This window comes from Rhipicephalus microplus, chromosome X (assembly GCF_043290135.1).
Source record: "Rhipicephalus microplus isolate Deutch F79 chromosome X, USDA_Rmic, whole genome shotgun sequence".
Lineage (NCBI taxonomy): Eukaryota > Metazoa > Arthropoda > Arachnida > Ixodida > Ixodidae > Rhipicephalus > Rhipicephalus microplus.
Window position 1 is genome coordinate 410,316,422 of NC_134710.1, and position 21,917 is coordinate 410,338,338.

Genomic DNA, 21,917 nt, shown 5'->3' on the forward strand with positions numbered 1-21,917 from the left:
TTTCAAATCAGGTGCTTCTCGTAAGTTTTTCAGTTATCTGTCCAGCTGTAAAGAAAACGCGTGTTATAATATAGTAAACTGTAAAACGACGGAGAAGCGCCATTGTATGCCTATAGCTATGAGTATCAGAATGAACTATAAAGTGAGAATGTGTCTGTTAGAATGCCTCCAAACAACGTATGTGCTACTGAGCATGGCAGAGAAGCAGAACAAGCGAAAAGTTAAATAGCAGGCAATACCAGCAGCACCTAATCATGCAACTTCCTTTTTCGATTACCACAGCAATGCACGCTCGAGTTTCTATCTTGTCGTGAATGGAAATAAGACCGCTAACAGCTGAATATGTCAGCGTCGGTGGTACCGAACACGAAGTCACATCAGACTACTACCAACCAGCGCACGCTTGTTATTAGCTTGACAACACACTAAAACGATTTGCACCGAAGCCAACAAATGTTTGAGCGTCGTACAATCCGCGAATACACTTATATAAGAACGTACAATCTCACATCACCGAAATGTGCTGGCTAGTGCAAGGTTCGCTTTCAGCGATGTTGAAAACAAACACAGTGTAGATAAAAACTCCTCCGTATGCACTACGCGATGTTTTGGGCGTCGTATATGGTGTCTATGTTGCGATGGAAACTACCATAGATTTTTTTTTTCAGGCGATGTTCCTCGCATGTGCTCGTTCATACAAACTAGACGGTAGTGGCCTACGCTGGATGCAGATGACACCGCTATGAATATCCTCCGCAGTAGGTGAGGGCTCACGCTAAAAGCTTGCAACCTTCGATGTCTGTTCACACTCGTTTTTAGCACAGAAAATCACAATCACAAAGCACAAGAACACCGACATGCTCCAGTAGTCTCTGCGACGTTTTCACTCGGCCGACGATCGCACTAGGGACCAGCGCAAGCAAAGCCGGCCGGCCTTCGCCGGATTTGTCGGTGTTGTTCGAATTCGGCAGAAAACCACGCCACGCTGGTAGCACTCGTAGTCGTTCGTCGTGTCGTTATCGCTCTAGATTACGTAGCCGTCATTCAGAAACGTTTGGAGTAGTTTTCGTGCTTGCTTCCAGCACTTGGCCGTGCTTTCGAAGCGGCGGCCATTAGGCATAATATTTGGAGGCATCGCGGCCTCGCGTTGGTTGGCGCGTGGCCCCTGGTTCATTGGCGCCGCTGTACGCATGGAAAAAATATCAAGCCCGACTTGATCCCTCGCGCCTCCTCGCGTATGGCCCTCCGACGCCGACGCCGAGAGGTGCATTTGACCCTTTTGGCGCGTAGACGCGAGCATACGCTTGCCAGTGGTTGGCACTTTACTCGCGTCAGCGACGCGAGGAGTTGGCGGGGGAGGGGGCGTGAGCGTTGCCTTCACTTCACTCAACACACAGCAGCGTCGGCAGGAAACTACTGCGAACGCGGGTTCGACATGCCCAATTTCAACCCCAGCCTATACAAGCAAACTTCGTCGTACGCAACGCGGACGTCATAGCCAAGTGTCAGCGTAGAGTGAATGTGTCGCCTCCAGACAGGCGACTCGAGTCCAACGCCCGTAGGACTACTTCAACACCTGGGCTTCGACCGTGCTAACTTCAATAAAATTATATCATCTCCCACTAAAGGGGACGATGAAGCGATGCGAAGCAGCACGGGAGGTGTACACCGCGTTTGCATTAGTTTGACTTGGTGTCTGCGTTATTAAGAACATAAGAACATTAAACACAACACAAAAGATAACACTATGTGAGCAGCATTGACGTAAACATCGACGGAAAGACCTATTCAAACTGATGCAGACCCGGTGTGCACCCCCGTGCTGGTTTTCGTCACCTGCTTTGCATCTATCTATCTATCTATCTATCTATCTATCTATCTATCTATCTATCTATCTATCTATCTATCTATCTATCTATCTATCTATCTATCTATCTATCTATCTATCTATCTATCTATCTATATATCTATCTATCTATCTATCTATCTATCTATCTATCTATCTATTTATCTATCTATCTATCTATCTATCTATCTATCTATCTATCTATCTATTTATCTATCTATCTATCTATCTATCTATCTATCTATCTATCCGCTTACGTTGGCTTGGCGTGAACGAAAAACATGGGAGTGTAAGCTGGTTTGACGAATATGACGTGCTGGTCAAAACATGAATAACGTCACATCCCCTTCGCGTACGTCATCAACCACAAACAACCAAATACAAACCAGCCAATATACATCTATCTCAGGTAGTAGTGCAATGAATTATTACATGTGTAACAATTTTCAAATAGGCAAACACTGCCTGCATTTACACCAATGCCTGGCTGTGCTTTACAAGGCTTAAACACAGCTGGGAGGAAGAAAACAAAGAAACTCAAACCGAGGAAACATGCAGGCTTATCACCTGGCGCTCCATCACTCAAATACATGTCTAACAGTTTTTCGAATTGGCAAAGATCGCTTGCATTTCCGACAGTGCCCGGCGATGCATTATAAAGCTGAATCACCGCTGGAAAAAAAGAATAACGAAACTCATCACTTCGACAAGAGTACGGTACTAAAACACAGTCGTGATTAAACCGACTGCTTTGTTTCCCTGGCCCTTTTAAGTACAAATTCGTTAATTTTTAGTTGTCCTTGCAGTATCCTGAAAAGAGCTTTCAAACGGTTTTTTTGTCTTTGTGCCTCAAGTAATTCCAGTTCACAGGGCTCCAATATGTGCGTGACAGAATCTAACCGCCGATAATTCGTGCATATGAAGCAGACGGCACGGCATCGAAGTTTTTAAATTTTGTTCTCAAGCTCTTTTGATGAGGACTCCACACGAATGAGCCATATTCTAGTAGAGGTCTAACTAAGGTTTTGTAAGCTGCAAGTTTTATATCTCACGTAGCTTGACGAAGTTTTTGTCTTAAGAAACATAGTGTATGGTTCACTTTCAAGCACACATTGTGTGTATGTCATGCCAAGTTTTGAGTAAGGGTGAGCATCTACCGAGGAACGATGAGAACAAGCATAGGCAATTTTAACGCGCGAGCGTTAAGAAATACCTGAGATCGCGTCAACCCAACGAATGCAAAGAATAAATGTTAGGGTCCTAGCTAAATTGAACCTAAGCATTCTGCATGGCAATAACCCTATATACTACAGAGTTACGCCAGGTCTCAGAGCTACTTCTCAAATAGACGCTAATCTTCTGGAAACATCAGTAGTGGTTGTAGTGCTGCCTATCTCATTTTATAAACATTACATATATACTCCTTTGATACAGTCGTCACGTCGGGTTAACGTCAATTGTGGTTAAGTACCATGCGCTGAAGTTGATTTATGTATCAGTGTCCAGGGCAGGCATCTTCGCGAGCATCGGCGCTTTATATCAGCTTCTGGTGTTGCTAATACGCATGTTCCTGTTGGCATCGTTGCGCAAGTGCAAACAACTGCGTGGTCATATAAACATCTGCAACTATTCAGCATATGTCAGCCCCGCCATGATGGTCTAGAGGCTAAGGTACTCGGCTGCTGACCTGCAGGTCGCGGTATCGAATCCCGGCTGCGGCAACTGCATTTTCGATAGAGGCGAAAATGCTGTAGGCCCGTGTGCTGAGATTTAGGTGCACGTTAAAGAACCCCAGGTGGTCGGAATTTGCGAAGACCTCCACAACAGCGTCTCTCATAATCATATGGCGGTTTTGGGACGTTGAACCCCACCTATCAAAGAATCAACATATGAGGCGTTTTTTTTTCTAAAGAAGCCAAATGCAGAAACCGAAACTAGGCTAAAATTTTGTGGAACGTAAAGCTTGCCTGAGTATGTTTAGTTTTTATTACATTTATAATCCAGTTGGGGCGATTTCTTATTGTAACGTGAGCTCAAAAAGTCAGTTCTTAATAAAGTTTCAATCGAAGTGAGGCCCATTTCCTAAACCAGCACTGCACCAACAAACACGATCAAAGCAACCAGCATGTTCTCACCCAAAATGTTTCATTTGTGTCTTAGTTGCTTTGTTATCGTGTTTACGTTCCACAATTAGGTTTTTTAGCGCGAGTTGACACTTACTGGAGAACATGATGTTGAATGTGTTAAAACTCGATTGTAAAGAGTAAATTTTGGACTGATACTTGGCTGATATTGGCCTGATACTTATTTCCTTAATTTAGACTAAGTAGTTGCCAGAAACGACATAACATAAAACTAACTGGAACACTTTTGAAAGCCTTCAATAGATGCCAGAATCAGGAAAACACTAATGACAGTCCAGAATAGTGCACCTTATGCCACTAAGGACCACACGCTTTTTAGGTCTAGTAATTGCCAATACGCCCATGCGTCGAAGCACTTCACCCGCGGAAGCGCAAGCATGATGTTAATTCTATCGAAAAATATTGCTAGACCGTACATTCTAACTGTCTTAGACATAATTTATCAGATAATTCATGTACAAACGAAATGTTTCAGTCTATATGAGACAGATACAAACTTTACTTCACAGTGCTGACGACATTTGGCTATGTAGATTTTAGCCACAATATAGATTTCGGGTATTTATGGGAGACAAACATACGGGAAAAAGTTGTTTGTGCAGGCCCAGCCATATTGTCAGTAGAATAAAAGTGCGTTTTCCTCAGTTTCATTCAAAGTGCATTTGGCTCTATTAGAAAAAAATGCCTCATATGTCCGTGCGTGTGACAGTTGTACATATATTTAGCGCCATTTCATGACATGTCGCTCAATAAAAAGCATTGCGACACGCTCACCTTCCAACCGCATGCTTCGCATAACGCCGATTCCCGATTGATTGATGTAATTGATTGATATGTGGGGTTTAACGTCCCAAAACCTCAATATTTTAAAACCTCAATCCCAAAACCTTCTCTCGATATGATTGAGGGAAGCCGTAGTTGAGGGCTCCGAAAATTTCGACCACGTGGGGTTCTTTAACGTGCACCCAAATCTGAGCACACTGGCCTACAACATTTCCGCCTCCATCGGTAATGCAGCCGCCGCTCCCGGGATTTGAACCCGCGACCTGCGGGTCAGCAGACGAGTACCTTAGCCACTAGACCACCGTGGCGGGGCTAACGTCGATTCCCAAAGTACGTGGGATCTGCCGATTATTTTTTTGTCTACGAGTGAAAGGTAGCACTTCTCGATCCTTTCACACCCGTTGTGGTGTGATACCACGCGAAAGTTGGATGAGAAGCTGTGGGCTCGGGCCGCAACATCCGCACGTTGGCAAGTAGTTTTGCTACGTTTCGTCGACGTATCTTTATGCGCATACTCACGGTTTTGTTCTTTAGCGAAGAAATAAAATGCGATAGCTTTGTTCTTGTGCATGCGTGGCACTACAAGATGAGCGAATAAACTCCATATATAGGGCATGTTTGTGATGCAATAAATATCACCAAAAGTTGTGTTGCCTGCAGTTTTCTCAGTGTCCCTCTGTTCGGGTGCTTACCGCTTCAAAAATGTCAAGGTACCAACTAGCTCAGACCAAGCTTCTATAGACTCAATACCGTACCTTGTTTCCATACAGTCTAGTTATTAACTTGACGAATGTATTGAAATCGATTTTAACGTAGTTTCTGACGCCAACTTTTGCAGCTGACTACTTCACCATACAAATATGTACACGGAGGTGGCTCTGAGAAACGGTGAAGCACAGGAAAGAGCGACAGGACTTTTGATACTTAAAGTCAATTTCTACTTGCCGCAACTCTGAACCACTGGCAATAACGTGGTGTCAGGCTACACTATAGAGTCGGTTTCGATGTCACTTAGGCAGAGTGGTAATTGGCTTGCTTATTTGTATGGAATTATTTTGGCACACTCTCTCGGCATTCAGGTAGTTACATTTATTTCGCGTGTGTATAGTAATTGGCTCCTTTTATTTAGGGAGTGAAAGTTTCGCAACCACGGAAGCGTATGAAGTCTCCTCCCTTTTGCGAGTATATCTTAACTGACTACACTGTAAAGCTGATTGATGTTACGGCGTCCTCGTAAGCGTATGTGATTTTCCCCGTTTTGGGAGTGTATATCTCATACTCTCCCTTTTAGGGGCTCTCGAGGGTTTGTGTTCCCTCCTACAGGGAAGGACTGTGTTGTGCAAGAGGGGCACAATATGTACTTATGGGACAACGTTGTCTTGGCTTTCTTGCGGAAACGTCGTCGCCAGGCTGATACTTTCTATTTCTTTGTTTCCTAACACCTATCTCAAACCTGGTTTTACACTGTTGAAAACGCTTTGATAAAACAGCACGTTACTTCACGAAGGGCGAGAAAATGAGTGTACAGGGCAAGCTCTGTCCTCGCTACTGTGGTTAATTGTAAATAGCACTGACTATATCTATATGTCTCTGCACGATAGTAGCATATTGCTGGCTATAAAGAGTAAAATAGAGGAATGGACGTTAAGCTTCGTGAATCAAAATAACCGCCATGGTGATATATAGTGGTTATGGTGCTCAACTGTTGATTCGACAGTGACAGACGTCGGTATTTTCAATGGAGGTCAAAGTGTTTGCGGGCCGTGTACGTAAACTTAGGTCGCTTTAAAGAACATAAGATGGACGAAATTTCAGGGGTCGTCTACTATATGGAGGTCCTTCATAGTCATATCGTAGTATTAGGAAGTTGGACCCGAAAAATTATCATTGGTAACCTTCAGAATGAACTTTGACCAACGCGTACAAATTAGTGTTGCTTCAGTATATGTATTTTTGGGCCTATTGTCTCTTATTACAGGTGAACATTTGCTCCCGAGAGAACTTAAATTTGTCTTCGACTCTCTGATTTACGCCATGCCCACCAATCAGGAGTTGAAAGGCCCGTTTCGCACCTCTTCCTCAAGACTTCCTCCGCCGTTGCCTGTGCAGCCATAGATGGGTGCACCTCCGAAGACCCATGGATCTCCGGAAGACGGGGGTGGTCTGGCAGTCACTGCGCAGATTCGATGGCAGCTCACGACCCGTATATGTTTTCCCGCCAAAATTTTGTTGCGTAAGCCCTCTAAAAATCTAGAACCTAACGCGTGCCGTGATTAATCATGGTGTTGGTTGCTCCACCACTCATCGTGCGAAACAGCACGGATGTGAATAGTTTTCTGCCCCGCTTCCCGCTTTTCCTCGTTGTCTCATGTGCCGTTCTTTAAAAACACAGACACATGCAACGCTTCCCGCTCGCCTATTGTCTTTGCGTATCCGAAATGCGACTAAGCATCCTAATTTGGAGAATCTCTTACTTTTGCCATTAGGATGAACTTATGGGGAAAATGAGACCATGATTACTCAATCGTACAAGGGAATTCTGGTTGCCGAAACTTCGTTATGTCACTTTAAGTGCAATATTTTGCTTCATGCGACCACTTTTCTGAAGGCAGTACCACATACAACGATAAGTTGGACGTGGGGCAAGGGTAATTATGGCAAGGAATCTGAGTGCGTCGTTGAAAATATATCACGTGACTGACAGTACAAAAACTAGACAGTTATCGGTGAAAGTACAGCTAATTTATGTAAATCCAGAATCTAGATGGGAGCCGACGAATAGAAACGCGTTATGGGATAATCTGGGTGAACAGTGGAAGTGCCTCAGACAGGCTAGCCGACGTTTCGTTAGGAGGACCTATCTTTGTCAAAGCCACCTTTTCATATTTGGTGTGTTAATTTTAAGGGGTTTAACCCCCTTAAAATTAACACGCCACTGTTCTAAACTAGCATAGAACTTCCACTGCTCACCCTAATTACCCAACTAATTCACGTAAAGTGCACCGTAACATATCTCAACAGTGCCTTAAATTTCGACTTCGAAAAAAACTTTTGTGAATATCATGCATTCATAGACAGCTAATCTCACTGGGTGTCGCAGAGATATGCAATATTTAGACGATGCTGCAGTTGTTTTTTCAAGGAATGTATACCAGGCAGACTAAAGAGACTGGTGCCGATTACAAACGCGTATCCGAATCTAGTAATCCTCAACAAAATCCACCCAATGCAATGCCGGGACATATGGCCGTGGTGTTGGGAGCCACCACCTTTCACCCACATAATGTCGATGTGTAGACTTCGGCCACGCGAAATTAACTCACCCTTATGAGGGAGAAACCAACTTGAGAGGCAGTGGGACGCCTGGATCGTCAGCGAAGGTCGGAATAGCCAACTCGCTCTGTTCAATCAGGCATAGCGAGCCGCGAAGGTCACTGGAGCCCTAGACTAAGCAACCCACCCACCTTCACCCCGATTACCTCCAGTAAAATAAAGTTTCTACTTCTATCCCGAAGTGCCCACCAGCATGTTGTATGCGACATCATGAGGAATTACTTTGCATGCGAGACAAAACATTCCATGTTCTTCCGTGCATCAAATCTCTGCATTCCACCACCTTTGTATAAAAAATGAGAGATCCCACGCACTTTGGGAATCGATGTTATGCGAAATATACGAAGAAAAGGTGACTGTGTTTTAATTTTATTGCGATAGCAATTATATGGATAGTCTCGGCAGGTTGTTGCCGCCACTGCCGCTATCATGCACGTATTTCTCTCCCTTTATATATATATATATATATATATATATATATATATATATATATATATATATATATATATATATATATATATATATATATATATATATATATATATATATATATATATATATATATAGCAAGTTATCTTTTCACCCACTTTTCTTTCTTCAAATTTACCGTACAATTTGGTCTAAAAACTGATAACCTTTCCTGTACTTTCCTTGGCAATATTGTTTGTTAGATTTCATTATTATGGTGTTAAAACACAGAAAAACGAGCTCTTAAGTATCCATTTCTTTCCCTTATTCATTAACAAGGGTCTCGCACTGGTAGACTTGGTGCCTTAGGTTGTATACGAGGGACTATTGGTCAGCTGCGAGCTCTTAATAAGTTCACGGTTTACGTGACGCCACAGAGGCTCATAAAGAGTGTGCCACACTCGCTGCCATGGCTACAGAGGACGCTGACTGACACTCCCACGCCTAAATTCACATATATACCCAATATAGTGGCTGGAAGGATAGCCGCCATGGTATCTCAGTGGTAGAGCATCGAACGCGTTATTCGAAGGTTGCAGGTTCTGTTCCTGCCTACGGCAAATTACCTTTTCACTCATTTCGCTTTCTTCACTATTACCTTACAATTTGGCTTAATAACCTCCCCTATACTTTCGTTGGCATCATTGTCTGTTAGATTTCATTATATATATATATATGTGTGTGTGTGTGTGTGTGTGTGTGTGTGTGTGTGTGTGTGTGTGTGTGTGTGTGTGTGTGTGTGTGTGTGTGTGTGTGTGTGTGTGTGTGTGTGTGTGTGTGTGTGTGTGTGTGTGTGTGTGTGTGTGTGTGTGTGTGTGTGTGTGTGTGTGTAGAGGTACTCCTGGATGCGGAGTGCCCAGTGCCCATCGCGCAAGGTGGCCAGAAGGGTCTTTCAACGTGGAGTGCAAGCAAAGCGCGTGGTGATCAGTTACTAGATCGAACGGGCAGCCATATAACATATAAGTACGGCCGGTACATTCCAGGCGCCCACACCAGAGCTAAACACTGTTTTTCTGTCACGCTGTAATTAGTTTCGGCTTTCGTCAGAGTGCGGCTAGCGTACGCTACTACGTATTCTGAATAGCCGGGCTTTCGTTGAGCGCAGACAGCGCCTAGCCCGACGCCGCTGGCGTCGGTGTGCAGTTCGGTAGGAACCGTTAGGTCGAAGTGGCGAAGGATGGGTGGGGAGGTTAGCAGACGGCGCCGAGTAGTGAAGGCAACGTCACATGCGGGGGAACAGGAGGAGAGGTCCACGTCACCACAACGAAGCTGGGCTAATGGTGACATGATGGATGCAAACTTGCGAACAAATCGCCGGAAATATGAGCACACACTGTAAACCGAATTACACCTATATAGGTGTAATATAGTGTCTATAACTCACACCCCTACACCCCACAAAATGGGTGTAACAGGCAGGACTACACCTATACCATGGACGCATTTCCTAATTTACACACTAGGGTATGGACATTTTTTGGGGTGTAAAAGCAAATGTACACCTAAGTGGCCTTAAGAGAGTGAGGGTGTAAAAGCGAATATACACCCAAGTAATCTTAAGGGTGTAACGGTGTATTCTTGCTATGACATCCTAACATCCTTAAACAACAAAAGTAGTGTAGGGGTGCAATTCACCCAAACAGCAAAAAGGGTGTGGGGGCGTTCATGCAGAATTACGCCCCAACACTCATGCGAAAAATAACACAATTTCCGTGTTATCCCATTCCAGTAGGCCCCCGTGGAAGCACGTGAAAGCTCACCCTTTAGCTGGACCTTTCATGCGCAGATGTCCTATTGTAGTGGCACCTACCATAGTGTGGTAATCCTGGCCGCGACATTACAATCCCGCATCGTTGCAGCCAGTGACTGCAGCGCCACGGCGAGTCATGGCGCGAACTAATACGAGTGGCCGCGCCTTAGGTGCTTTTCTGGCGACCGTGCGCGGCCTAGGCACCCAAATCCCGCGAGCATCCCTAGACAGTTTAGTCCCTAGCGGTGAGCCGACATCAACTGTCAGCGCTTCCTCTAGTTTGGTCAAGGTTGATTTTTGTGTTGTGCGGCTATGTGTAGAGATTGCGGTATTATTCCTTGTGAATCTGGTGATGTGGCAGTGATTCTCGGCCGACCGATCCTTCAAAGGGGGGAGATCGAGCGCCGTGGGTGTTTCGTGCAACCGGTAGCGTTGAATGACCAACATCCCGTTTCGATGTGATATGCTAGAGTGCTGGCTGTCTTGTGTGTGCTGTGCGGTGGTTTGTTTGACAAATTTAGTTCCCTGCAGATTTGATGATACACTAGTGTTGGCTAGCTCAAGTGAGCCGTAGTGTTGGATTACTCCCGCGTAGGCGTGATCATATTTGTTCACACATACATCCGAATGAGACTTAGGGTCTGACGCACTGTACTGACAACACTACTGTCACACGTGTTCTTGTTTGCTATGTCGTACCCTTTTATATCGCTGTTAAATGACGGCTGCACCGTAGTTGATCCGATTAGGTTGGGCAGTTAGCGGTGACTAATACTGGTGTCACACGAATACTTTTGATCGAGATCGACAGGTCTGTCACTGCTGCGCCAGATCGAGTTTGACGCAGACGCCCTAGCTGATTGCAATCAAAAGTGCCCGCATGACACCGGCACGATCGCAGGTGCGAATGCTCAAACCCTTTCTCTGCGCTTTTGTGGTCTCTAGCTTTTTGGCTGCTGGTTGCGTAAGTAGAGGAGCATGCAAGAAAAACAGTTTACTACGTATAAAAAGCTATTCTATCAAAATACGCAGAAAAGGTACGTAATATTAGGTAGCTAGGTCTGTAATATTGGGACGTCCACAAATAAGTACATGTAGAGAGAGGGACTGAAAGCTGTACAAGTTGGTGACAGTACTTTAAAATATTCTAGCACAGCGCACGACTATGCGGGTACAAGAGCGATTTGTCCCTCCTCTAGTGTCCGTGTAGTCCTGCCCTGTGTTACAATACGTTCAAGCACATGTATGTGTTCGGTCTTGCTGAATAAAGTATCCCATTGAAAATTGAAGGACTTTTCATTCTTTAAGAAGTACAATGTGATTTTGAATCTTATTACTAGTTTATTACTAGTGGTTAGAGCATCCGCCTCGCATGAAAAAGGTCCGTGGTTCGAATTCCGGTGCCACGATGTTACCAACCAGATAAAAAAAATCCGCGTGGTGATGGAACTGCATTAAGAGGCCTGGGATGTGGCCTCACCGGTAACCACCGCCGAGAACGCACTCCCTCACCAGAGAAGGATTGGCCACCCTGGTGCAGTATCTGGCCACTACCTCCCACATGCATACGTCAAATAACTCACGGCCCTCAGTCCCCAGCTGCTGCGAAGCAACTGACCACGGCGGCGGTCAGATCTGCAACGCAGCAGAGGGTGCTAAGAATCTCTAGATCCGGACAGGCCGCCATTGAAACCTGAACTTGGCAACGTTTAACGCTAGCACCTTATCTAGTGAGGGAATTCTAGCTGTACTATTTGAGGAGCTAGAGGGTGGTAAATGGGACATAATAGGGCTCAGTGAGCTTAGGAGGACAGATGAGGCTTATACGGTGCTACAGAATGGGCATGTCCTTCGCTATAGGGACTTGGCTGACAGAAGAGAACTGGGAGTGGGGTTCCTAATTCACAGAAACATAGCTGGCAACATAGAGGAATACTATACCATTAATGAAAGGGTAGTAGGTATCGTAATTAAACTGAATAATAGATACAAGATGAAGGTGGTACAGGCTTACGCGCCTACATACAGCCATGATGACGCTTCAGTTGAAAGCTTCTATGAAGACGTGGAATCGGCAATTAGTAAGGTAAAAACACAGTATACTATACTGATGGTAGACTTTATTGCAAAGGTAGGGAAGAAGCAGGCTGGAGACCGGGCAGTAGGAGATGATGGCAGATGTACTAGAAACGCCAGAGGAGAGCTACTAGAAGAATTTGCAGAACGCAATTATTTACGGATTTTGAATACCTGCTACCAAAAACGAGAAAACCGCAAGTGGACATGGAGGAGCCCTAATGGCGAAAATAAGAAAGAAATAGACTTTATAATGAGTGCACACCCAGGCATCGTGCAGGATGTGGAAGTGGTTGGCAAGGTACGATGCAGTGACCATAAAATGGTACGGTCTCGAATTCTAATAGACTTGAAGAAGAAACGACAGAAACTGATACGCAAGAAGCGAATCAATGAGATAGCACAGAGAGGAAAAGTACAGAAATTCAGAGTCTCGCTTCAGAACAGGTACTCGGCTCTTAGTGAGGAAACCAACTTTAGCGTAGATACAATGAATGATAATCTGACGAGTATCATTACGGAGTGTGCAGTGGAAGTTGGAGGCAGGGTCGTTAGACAGGACACAAGCAAGCTTTCCCAGGAAACGAAGAATCTGACGAAGAAGCACAAATCATGAAAGTATCAAGTACAACAGACAAAATAGAACTGGCAGAGCTTTCAAAGTTGATTAATAGGCGTAAGTTAATGATTGATTGATATGTGGGGTTTAACGTCCCAAAAAATAGGCGTAAGTTATGCGATGTGAGAAGGTATAACATGGAGAGAACAGAACATGCTCTGAAAAACGGAGAAAGCGTCAAAGCAGTTAAGAGGAAACTTATGATAGCCAAAATTGGATGTATGCACTAAGAGACAAAGAAGGCAAAATAACTACCAATATTGATAGGATAGTTAAAATAGTGGAAGAGTTTTACAGAGATCTGTACAGTAGCTGGGATAACCACAACTTTAATATTATAAGAACTAGCACTAACTCAGATGACACCCCACCAGTAATGACAGAAGAAGTCAGAAAAGCTTTGGAGAGCATGCAAAGAGGCAAAGCTTCTGGTGATGATCAGGTAACATCAGATCTGCTGAAATATGGAGGCAACATTGTGTTAGAAAAACTAGCAACCCTGTTCACGAGATGTCTCCGGACGGGAAGAGTACCAGAGTCTTGGAAGAACGCTAACATCATCTTAATACATAAGAAAGGAGATGACAAGGACTTGAAGACTTACAGGCCTTCAGCTTGCTCTCTGTAGTATACAAGCTGTTTACAAAGGTAATTGCTAACAGAGTATCGAAAACGTTAGAATTCAATCAACCAAACGAACAAGCAGGATTTCGAACAGGGTACTGAACAATAGACCACATTCATACTATCAATCAGGTAATAGAGAAATGCTCAGAATATAATCAACCACTCTACACAGCCTTTATAGATTGCGAGAAGGCGTTTGATTCAGTAGAAATATCAGCCGTCATTCAGACACTCCGGAATCAGGGCGTCGATGAAGTACATATAAACATCCTGTAATAAATCTGCAGAGCATAAACTGCTACCAAAGTGCTTCATAAAGAAGTCAACAGAATACCAATCAAGAAGGGTGTCAGGCAGGAGGACACTATCTCCCTAATGCTATTTACCGCGTGCTTACAGGAGGTTTTCAGAGGCCTAAGACGGAAACAGTTAGGAATAAGAGTTAATGGGGAGTACCTTAGTAACCTGCGCTTCGCCGATGACATTGCATTGCTGAGTAACTCAGGGGACGAACTGCAACTCATGATTATGGAGTTAGACAAGGAGACCAGAAAGGTGGGTCTTAAAGTTAATCTGCAGAAAACGAAAGTAATGTACAACAACCTCGGAAAAGTGCAGCGCTTCGAGATAGGTGATAGTGCACTTCAAGCTGTAAAAGACTATGTTTACTTACGGCAGGTAATAACCGCGGAGCCAAACCACGAGATTGAAGTAACTAGAAGAATAAGAATGGGGTGGAGCACATTTGGCAAGCACTTTCAAATTATGTCACGTACATTGCAACTATCCCTTAAGAGGTAGGTATATAACAGCTGTATCTTGCCAGTACTTGGCTATGGAGCAGAAACCTGGAGACTTACAAAGAGGGTTAAGCTTAAATTGAGGACGACGCGACGAGCAATGGAAAGAAAAATGGTAGGTGTAACCTTAAGTGACAAGAAGAGAGCAGAATGGATTAGGGAACAAACGGGGGTTAAGGAAATCATAGTTCAAATCAAGAAGAAGAAATGGACATGGGCCGGGCATGTAGCGCATAGACAGGATAACTGCTGGTCATTGAGGGTAACTAACTAGATTCCCAGAGAAGGCAAGCGGGTTAGGGGGAGACAGAAAATTAGGTGGGCAGATGAGATTAAGAAGTTTGCGGTTATAAATTGGCAGCAGCTAGCACAGGACCGGGTTAACTGGCAGAACATGGGAGAGGCCCTTGTCTTGCAGCGGACGTAGTCAGGCTGATGATGATGATGATGATGATGATGATGATGAAGATTACCTTTGTTGGCTCGCGAATCTCGAAGATCCTTCAGGTCGTATAGCACGATGGAGCCTTCGACTACAAGATCTCGATGTCATCATCGTCCACAAATCTGGGCGGAAACACACTGATGCCGACTGTCTTTCACGTGCACCAGTGACCAACACTGACCTTGAAGGCGACGACACTTTTCTTTCTGCTGTATCAGCAACCAGCTTGGCTGAGCGACAGCGTCACGACTCGGAGCTTATCCCGCTCATTGACTACCTGGAAGGGTGCAATTCCTACCCTCCTCGAAGCTTTGCACGATCGCTATCTTCCTTTTGTTTCCGCGATGGAGTGATTTATAAAGAATTTTGATCCTACACAAGGTATGTATCTGCTCATTGCGCCAACCACGCATTGTGGTGACATTTTACGTGCGTGTCATAATAAGCCATCGTCCGGAAACCTCAGGTATACTTGCACACTGCAACGTGCACACTGCAACGGATAAAGTAATATGCTTCTTGTATTGAACGAGATTTCTAAAAATTTTGTTGAGCCTTGTGAAAGACATGTCCACTTGTGGAAACCTCGCCTCCAGCACCCACCTTCCGTTTACAAAATTTTCATGGCTCCCCAATGTGTGTTTTACTAATAAATTCCAATAAAACTCTATCTAGCAAAACCATCTTACGAAGTTTCTAATTTAACGAAAAATTTCCATTCACAAGCAGATATCGGTAAAATGTAATGTTGTCTTCATATGGATTTCAAGTTTTTTTAAAACGACTATGTAAAAAAGCAGTGATTTTTTTATAACTTTGCTTCAAGATATCTGAGTATGCGCTCTGACACTACAACATTGAGGCATTATTGTGCCCTCGCTTTACTTTTATGCAGCTGCATGCCATAAGCCTGTGCGAAAGAACAATGAATGCAGCCTTTGGTAGTACTCTTACGTTCCAGATGGTGTCAGAGGTGACGGTGGTTGCTTTTGATATTTCATAACTTATGCTACAGAAGGCACTGGTCACTCCTAGCCTTTTTCTAGCTGAGAAGGTTCGCAGAATCACTGCATTGATTCTCCTTGTCATTGCATATCGGTAACTTGTCATAGCCTCATGTCTCTCTAGTCTGCATCACCCGGACACGGTGTCCCTCTTCTATGTCAAATTTGCCCATACACATTTTTAAGACACAAAGGTCAGGCTAGTAGTACTCTTTGTTATTCTAATCGGTCCATGTTCTTGTAGAAGCTACAAAGATATGGCTCTGTTTAATGAAAAAATAATGAGAAAAGGGGTCTAGGCAAGCTCAAAGTTTCGAGAGTTTATTCATCATATCCTGCATCAAATATTATAGGTACACACGTGTGGAGTAAGCTAGGCTCACATTGAAAACATACTAACTAGTCACAATCTGTGACCTTTTTCTCTACCTACCAGAAAGACAAAGTATCCCTGATACCTAATGAGCCTCGTGATTTTATACAAAATGCATCCATGCATTTTACAGTAGTAGTGTCTCTGCTTCTGCCAATAATCCCAACCTTATCCAGGTACAGCTCACACTTATGAGATTCGCAATGCGTCAGCAAATGCGCCCCATCTTTATCTTTTAACGAAAGATCATGTTTCTTTGTATGCTCATTCACGCATATTCTTGCCCGGCCAACGTTCATCGTTTACCGTAGGAGAGTGAAAATTCATAAACGACCCCATTGACACATTTTTATATGATTGGCATGCCTGTTACCGTACCCACCTTTGTTGCTTTTATCAGATAGTATACATGAGAAAGTTGAGATGATTTTCGTGGCGCAGAAAAAAGAATTGGCATGCCATCTGTTTGCAACCATTTTGAGGTCGTGTGCAGCTCGGTGCATTCACGGTACAACCTCAGGTCACGCTTTTCTGCGCTCTTGCTCTATGCCAGTACCGTGGTGCTCTCTCTTGATAGTCCAGTGGAGCAACTCAGCTACAGCGTTAAGGAGCATGCGAAGGAAAGCAACCACAGACAACCTGTTCAATTTGTTTTGAAAAGTCTTTTGCATAACGTTTGAGCACGACCCTGCACATGCATACTCTGGGCATTGTTCAACTATGGCTCTTTTCACAGTTTTGGAATGCGTCAACTCATACGGAAGCGATTTCTCAGCACACCTAGACAAAAAAGCCAACAGCCGTAACGACTCTGCAAGGTAATGCGCTAAGCCAAAAACTGCAAATAGCCACAAGCCTTCAAATCATGTGTTAACACCAATCCTTTTTCCGTCTGTGAAAGCCTGATTGATTGATATGTAAGGTTTAACGTCCCAAAACCACTATATGATTATGAGAGACGCCGTAGTGGAGGGCTCCGGAAATTTAGACCACCTGGGGTTCTTTAACGTGCACCCAAATCTGAGCACACGGGCCTACAACATTTCCGCCTCCATCGGAAATGCAGCCGCCGCAGCCGGGATTCGAACCCGCGCCCTGCGGGTCAGCAGCCGAGTACCTTAGCCACTAGACCACCATGGCGGGGCATCTGTGAAAGCCTGCTAGAACATTGTTAACAATGGGCTAATATGTAACGGTGGTTAGTTGCTTTAAAATAATAATAAAAAAAATATCATCAGACGTAAGTACTTCCAAAACCTCCCACAAATAAAATGTTGGTGGAACGTAATAAAAGCGGTTACGGTCAAACATAAGAAATCGCACAACACAGGAGCAACATACGAGCTACCTTTACCATGAAACTTGAGAAGGGCCAAAAAAGTTCATACTACCATGCCCGCAGCATTCATGAAGGCAACCACACCACTCTCGTCTGTGCAACCTCTTATGTAGAAAAAGAATTCACCGTGCAGGACAGAACAAAATAGGTCCTCAACATCAACCAAGAACAAGTACCCATCGAAGGATACTTTGAAGAAAGTGAATGATGCATAGGAAATTCCCAGTTTTAAATAGGTCTCATGACAACCGAGTCTAGCCGTTTCATTAAAAAAGGACTAATTATCTTCTGCCAGATGCCTCAATCACTCACAATTGTCCTGAATGAAACACCCGGCTTATGCATCTTGGCCGGAAAAGACACAGAAAGAGTGTTATTTTTGCTAGCTGCAGTATGCAATAGACTCTGCTAGTTGTGCAAGTTCGAAGTCCTTACTCAGAGCCACTGCCTTGCTTTTCATAACTCTTGTTTTGATTACTTTTAACTTGACGAAGTTCATGTAGACTGCTTGTCTTGCCGTGAAGTTACACAAATCTAGATCCATTACTACGGAGCCACTACTATTATCCACTTAGAATGGGCACGAATTTTTGCACTTGAAGAATGACAACACCCACCAACATATCCTCCTGACGAACAGCGTTTTTCCCGTGTTCTCTCTAGAACTTAGACAATGTCTTGTAAGCAATAGTTCCTAACTGCGACATAACTAGATGGCTTTAGTGCTTTGGACAGCATAACCCCGTGAATATGCTGCCAAAAGCACTAGTGCCATCGAGTTATAATATTCCAAAGGACATATAAACCCATTGCCACAAATTGAGGATGTCGTAAAATAAAGGCGGCAGTCATGGTGTAGGAATGGTGGCTATTTAAATACACACTGAGGACGAATTGACCCTCGGTCTAAGAAGCCTTGCCACTAAAAGTAACGCGTGACCGGTGATGCCGTTACTTGTAACGGGTTCGCGTCACCATTGCCTGTCTACAGGGTGGAACAGGAACTTAGGGTGTTGAGGAGGGTTGGGAGAAGATGATGCGGGGAAGGAAAAAGACTAATGCATAGCAGTCATATAGAGAGGGAGGGAAAGGGAGTGATGAAAAAGAAAACGAGTGAAACTCAAAGACCAAGAGAGAAAGAGATTGAGAGAAAGGAAGCTACAAGTAGCGATAAATAGAAACAAATACGTATAGACGAGAGACCGACCATTTCGTACATGTGCTTCCGTCGGCATGCATCCTTCACATGTAGACGTAATTTTGTGGTAATATACCGACGCGTGTATCTCTTGTGACTAGTTATCGAAGGAAGCGGACACTGGAACCCTAAAATGCGAGAAAGCGCCTGCTCACGCTGATCGCGATTTTAAGAAGTGGACTGAGTGCCACTGCGAAGTTTTTGGATGCGAATGCAATGAATTCAGGTATAGATCAAGAAATTTCTCAACACTGTTTGTGCATAGCACAACACAGAGCGGTACTGTGCAGATGTGGTGTTATCAGCATGCGCAGATTGTCATCCACAATGAAAAACGATGGGCTCTGTCGCCAGTGCATAACCGCTGTCAACAGGAAAAACTAAGAAACTAGAAGTGTACAAGTGAGTAAACTTTCTGCATGTATTCAAGCCTGCTATTTCGTTTTGTGACAGTAGTTGGTGTGCAGTGCCTTTAGTATGCGGCATCAAATCATTGCCGTATTCCTTCGCAGATGTGTCTATTATTGGAGATATCCCAACTCACGCGTGCAAGAACACACAACGCAGTTCGACTACAAGTATAAAGGGGCACATCTGGTGAAATTTTCATTCATTGAAAACCCCTTTAAACAGCGACAACATGGTCATATTTATGCAGCAGATACTTTGCAGCCAAACGAAAGACTGTGCATTGACATCGAATGGTTATGAGTGAAATAAACATTATATTTACTATTTTAAAATTTTGCGAAATTTAAACGGCCCTAACCTATTTTAATAATTTACTTATTTGTCTATTTGTTAAAATAGGAGATTTTGTCATAGAAATGTTTCAAATCATTCATGAAACGCAAAGTTACGTATGTCTAGAATTTTTTTAGTGAAGATCAGCTGTACATTCGGTATATTGTTCTTTGGCACCATTCATGTTAAATCAGTATCTTCGGCACATCATTGACGACGCGGTCCACTTCACACTTTGGCAGTAAAAAGCACTGGAAGCAACCCAATATTGAAAACGTGTCACAGAACCAATATGACTACGGTTATTGTAGTGAGTTGTATAGATGAAGTCCAAGTGAAGTCTTTTGTCGAGGCGATAGTATATATCTCACTAGATTGCAAACAAGATTGTGATTCCTGCGATGAATGAATCGATGGCGGAACTAGACCGGCGATGGCTCAGTCTAACTAATTTATTAATCGCCAATGCCGTTGGGAGAACTAAATCTGGTGTTCTAAGGCTGACTAGCCTGCCACTAGAAGTATCGGCCAAAATTATGAGAAACAGTGAGAGCGCACAGCTTGCTTAAATTACCCCCGCACAGTGTGCGAGTGCCAGACGTGCTCACGAAATTGATTCCACACTTCACCAGAAATTATCTTTCTTTGCAACAAAAGAAACAATATTACACTCATACATAAAAATAAAAGTAACCTATATACAAGTACGCTAATATGCACAATAGCCCGTTATGTGACAGGCAGTGGGATCATGTTGGATTGTCCCAAGGCTATCTTCGCGATGGCTGCCAAGCTGCTCAATCCCGGACATCCTCGGCAACCGTTGGCTTTGTGTGAGAGCCCATTAACAAGCCCGGGCTTCAAATGCCCACACCAAAGGTGATACGCTGAGGCCGAGCTTCTCCAAAGCGAATGTCCCGTCTTCCACGCCCAGGAGAGCGATGCTCATGCTGCTTCGAGTCTTCGAATGTTTGGAGCCACTTTGCTGCATTGAGAGCACAAATGTTATTAACAAAGTTTTCAAAACGTATGTTCATAAGCGCTATAATATAGTTCTTATAATGAAATCTTTCTTATTTCACTGTCAGAAAACTGTGATTCTGGAATACAACAACAATGTCATCTTCGACTTCTGAAAAAAAAGTGCTTTCACTTGTCGCAGTGTAATTATTCTGCTTTCAGCGTGAAATATTCCTAAGATTTCATGACTTTCAGAGTTCAGTAATCTTTTTTCTGTGAGTGCAGTTGACTCTACGAAGGCAATAAGTTAGTTGGTAAGTTATTGTAGGTGAGCTAAAATAAATTCATGCGTGCCAAAATACCTATAATATTTTTGTTTAAGACTAGACATTGAATGCGAGCGTAAGAATTTAACTAGTGAAATAACGCCAGGATTTTTTTCGATGCATATTTGTAGCACCCATTGGTATTGCGTGCTAACAACGATTCTCTATTATTAAGCCATGTGGGCCGCGTCATCGTATGTCGTATGTACCACATCGGCAAATTGGGCAATCACGCATATTTATAGGGCGTTAGTTTTTCAGAGAACAGGGATTTCTTATTCTTAAAAATTCAATAACACTGAAGCACCCTTACTTTTCGCACAACAACTGTATGTCAAGGTGGGAAGCCTTTGACGGCACTAAAACAAATTGAAGTGTCAAAATAAACAAGCTCTTCATTTAATGTTTCATTTATTTTATCCAAAGGCACTTATATGACAACGCCATAGCAAACCACAGTTTGTCGTTTTCCAATTCGAGAAACATCGCGCAAGTTACACGTAATTCGCGATATTTGATATACAAGTCTGATACATGGCTCAAATTTCGCATTACGGATCATGGTACTTCTTGATGAACTTATTTTCTTGTCGCTACAAAATTTGCTATATTTATGAAACAATAACTCCGGAAGACTTTACGCAGGAAGCTTTTTCTACTGATTGCTGCAAAATAAACCACGCACAAAATAACATGCCATTATGTACCTGTCTGTCTGGCGCCATCCTGTGCTGCTCCCCAGCACCATGTAGCTGAGGGCTTCTTGCGGAGCGTTGTCGTCGCTTGTGCTGTAAGGCTTGCTTGCTGCCCTTGCCATAGAGGAAGCCGCACTGGAGTAGCTGGTCGACCTTATCATCTCGCTTGGCTTCAGTGTACCGGGTGTCGGGGAAGACGTCTTCGAGTGCACACTGATTGAATGGGCAGGCAACGACGTCTTTAGCCGCTTCTGGAATACCATTTGTTGAGACCAAGGAGAGTCCTTGAGAGAAGGCGACTCCTCTGAGAAGGGGGAGTCATGAACGTCGACTAGACGGCGAGACTCGGTGCAAGTCGAAGTATCTGGGCTCATGATTGGTAAGAGG

The 21,917-nt window shown here is 43.8% G+C and overlaps 1 protein-coding gene across 1 annotated transcript in view; it reads left to right on the forward strand.

Moving 5' to 3' along the window:
- The window catches only part of LOC119161883 (uncharacterized), a 47,270-nt gene extending 38,954 nt beyond the window's left edge, over positions 1 to 8,316 (forward strand). The window contains exon 5 of the mRNA XM_037414388.2: positions 6,752 to 8,316. The gene's annotated coding sequence lies outside the window, so the exon portion shown is untranslated. The remainder of the gene's footprint in view (positions 1 to 6,751) is intronic.
- Positions 8,317 to 21,917: the final 13,601 nt, after the last annotated feature.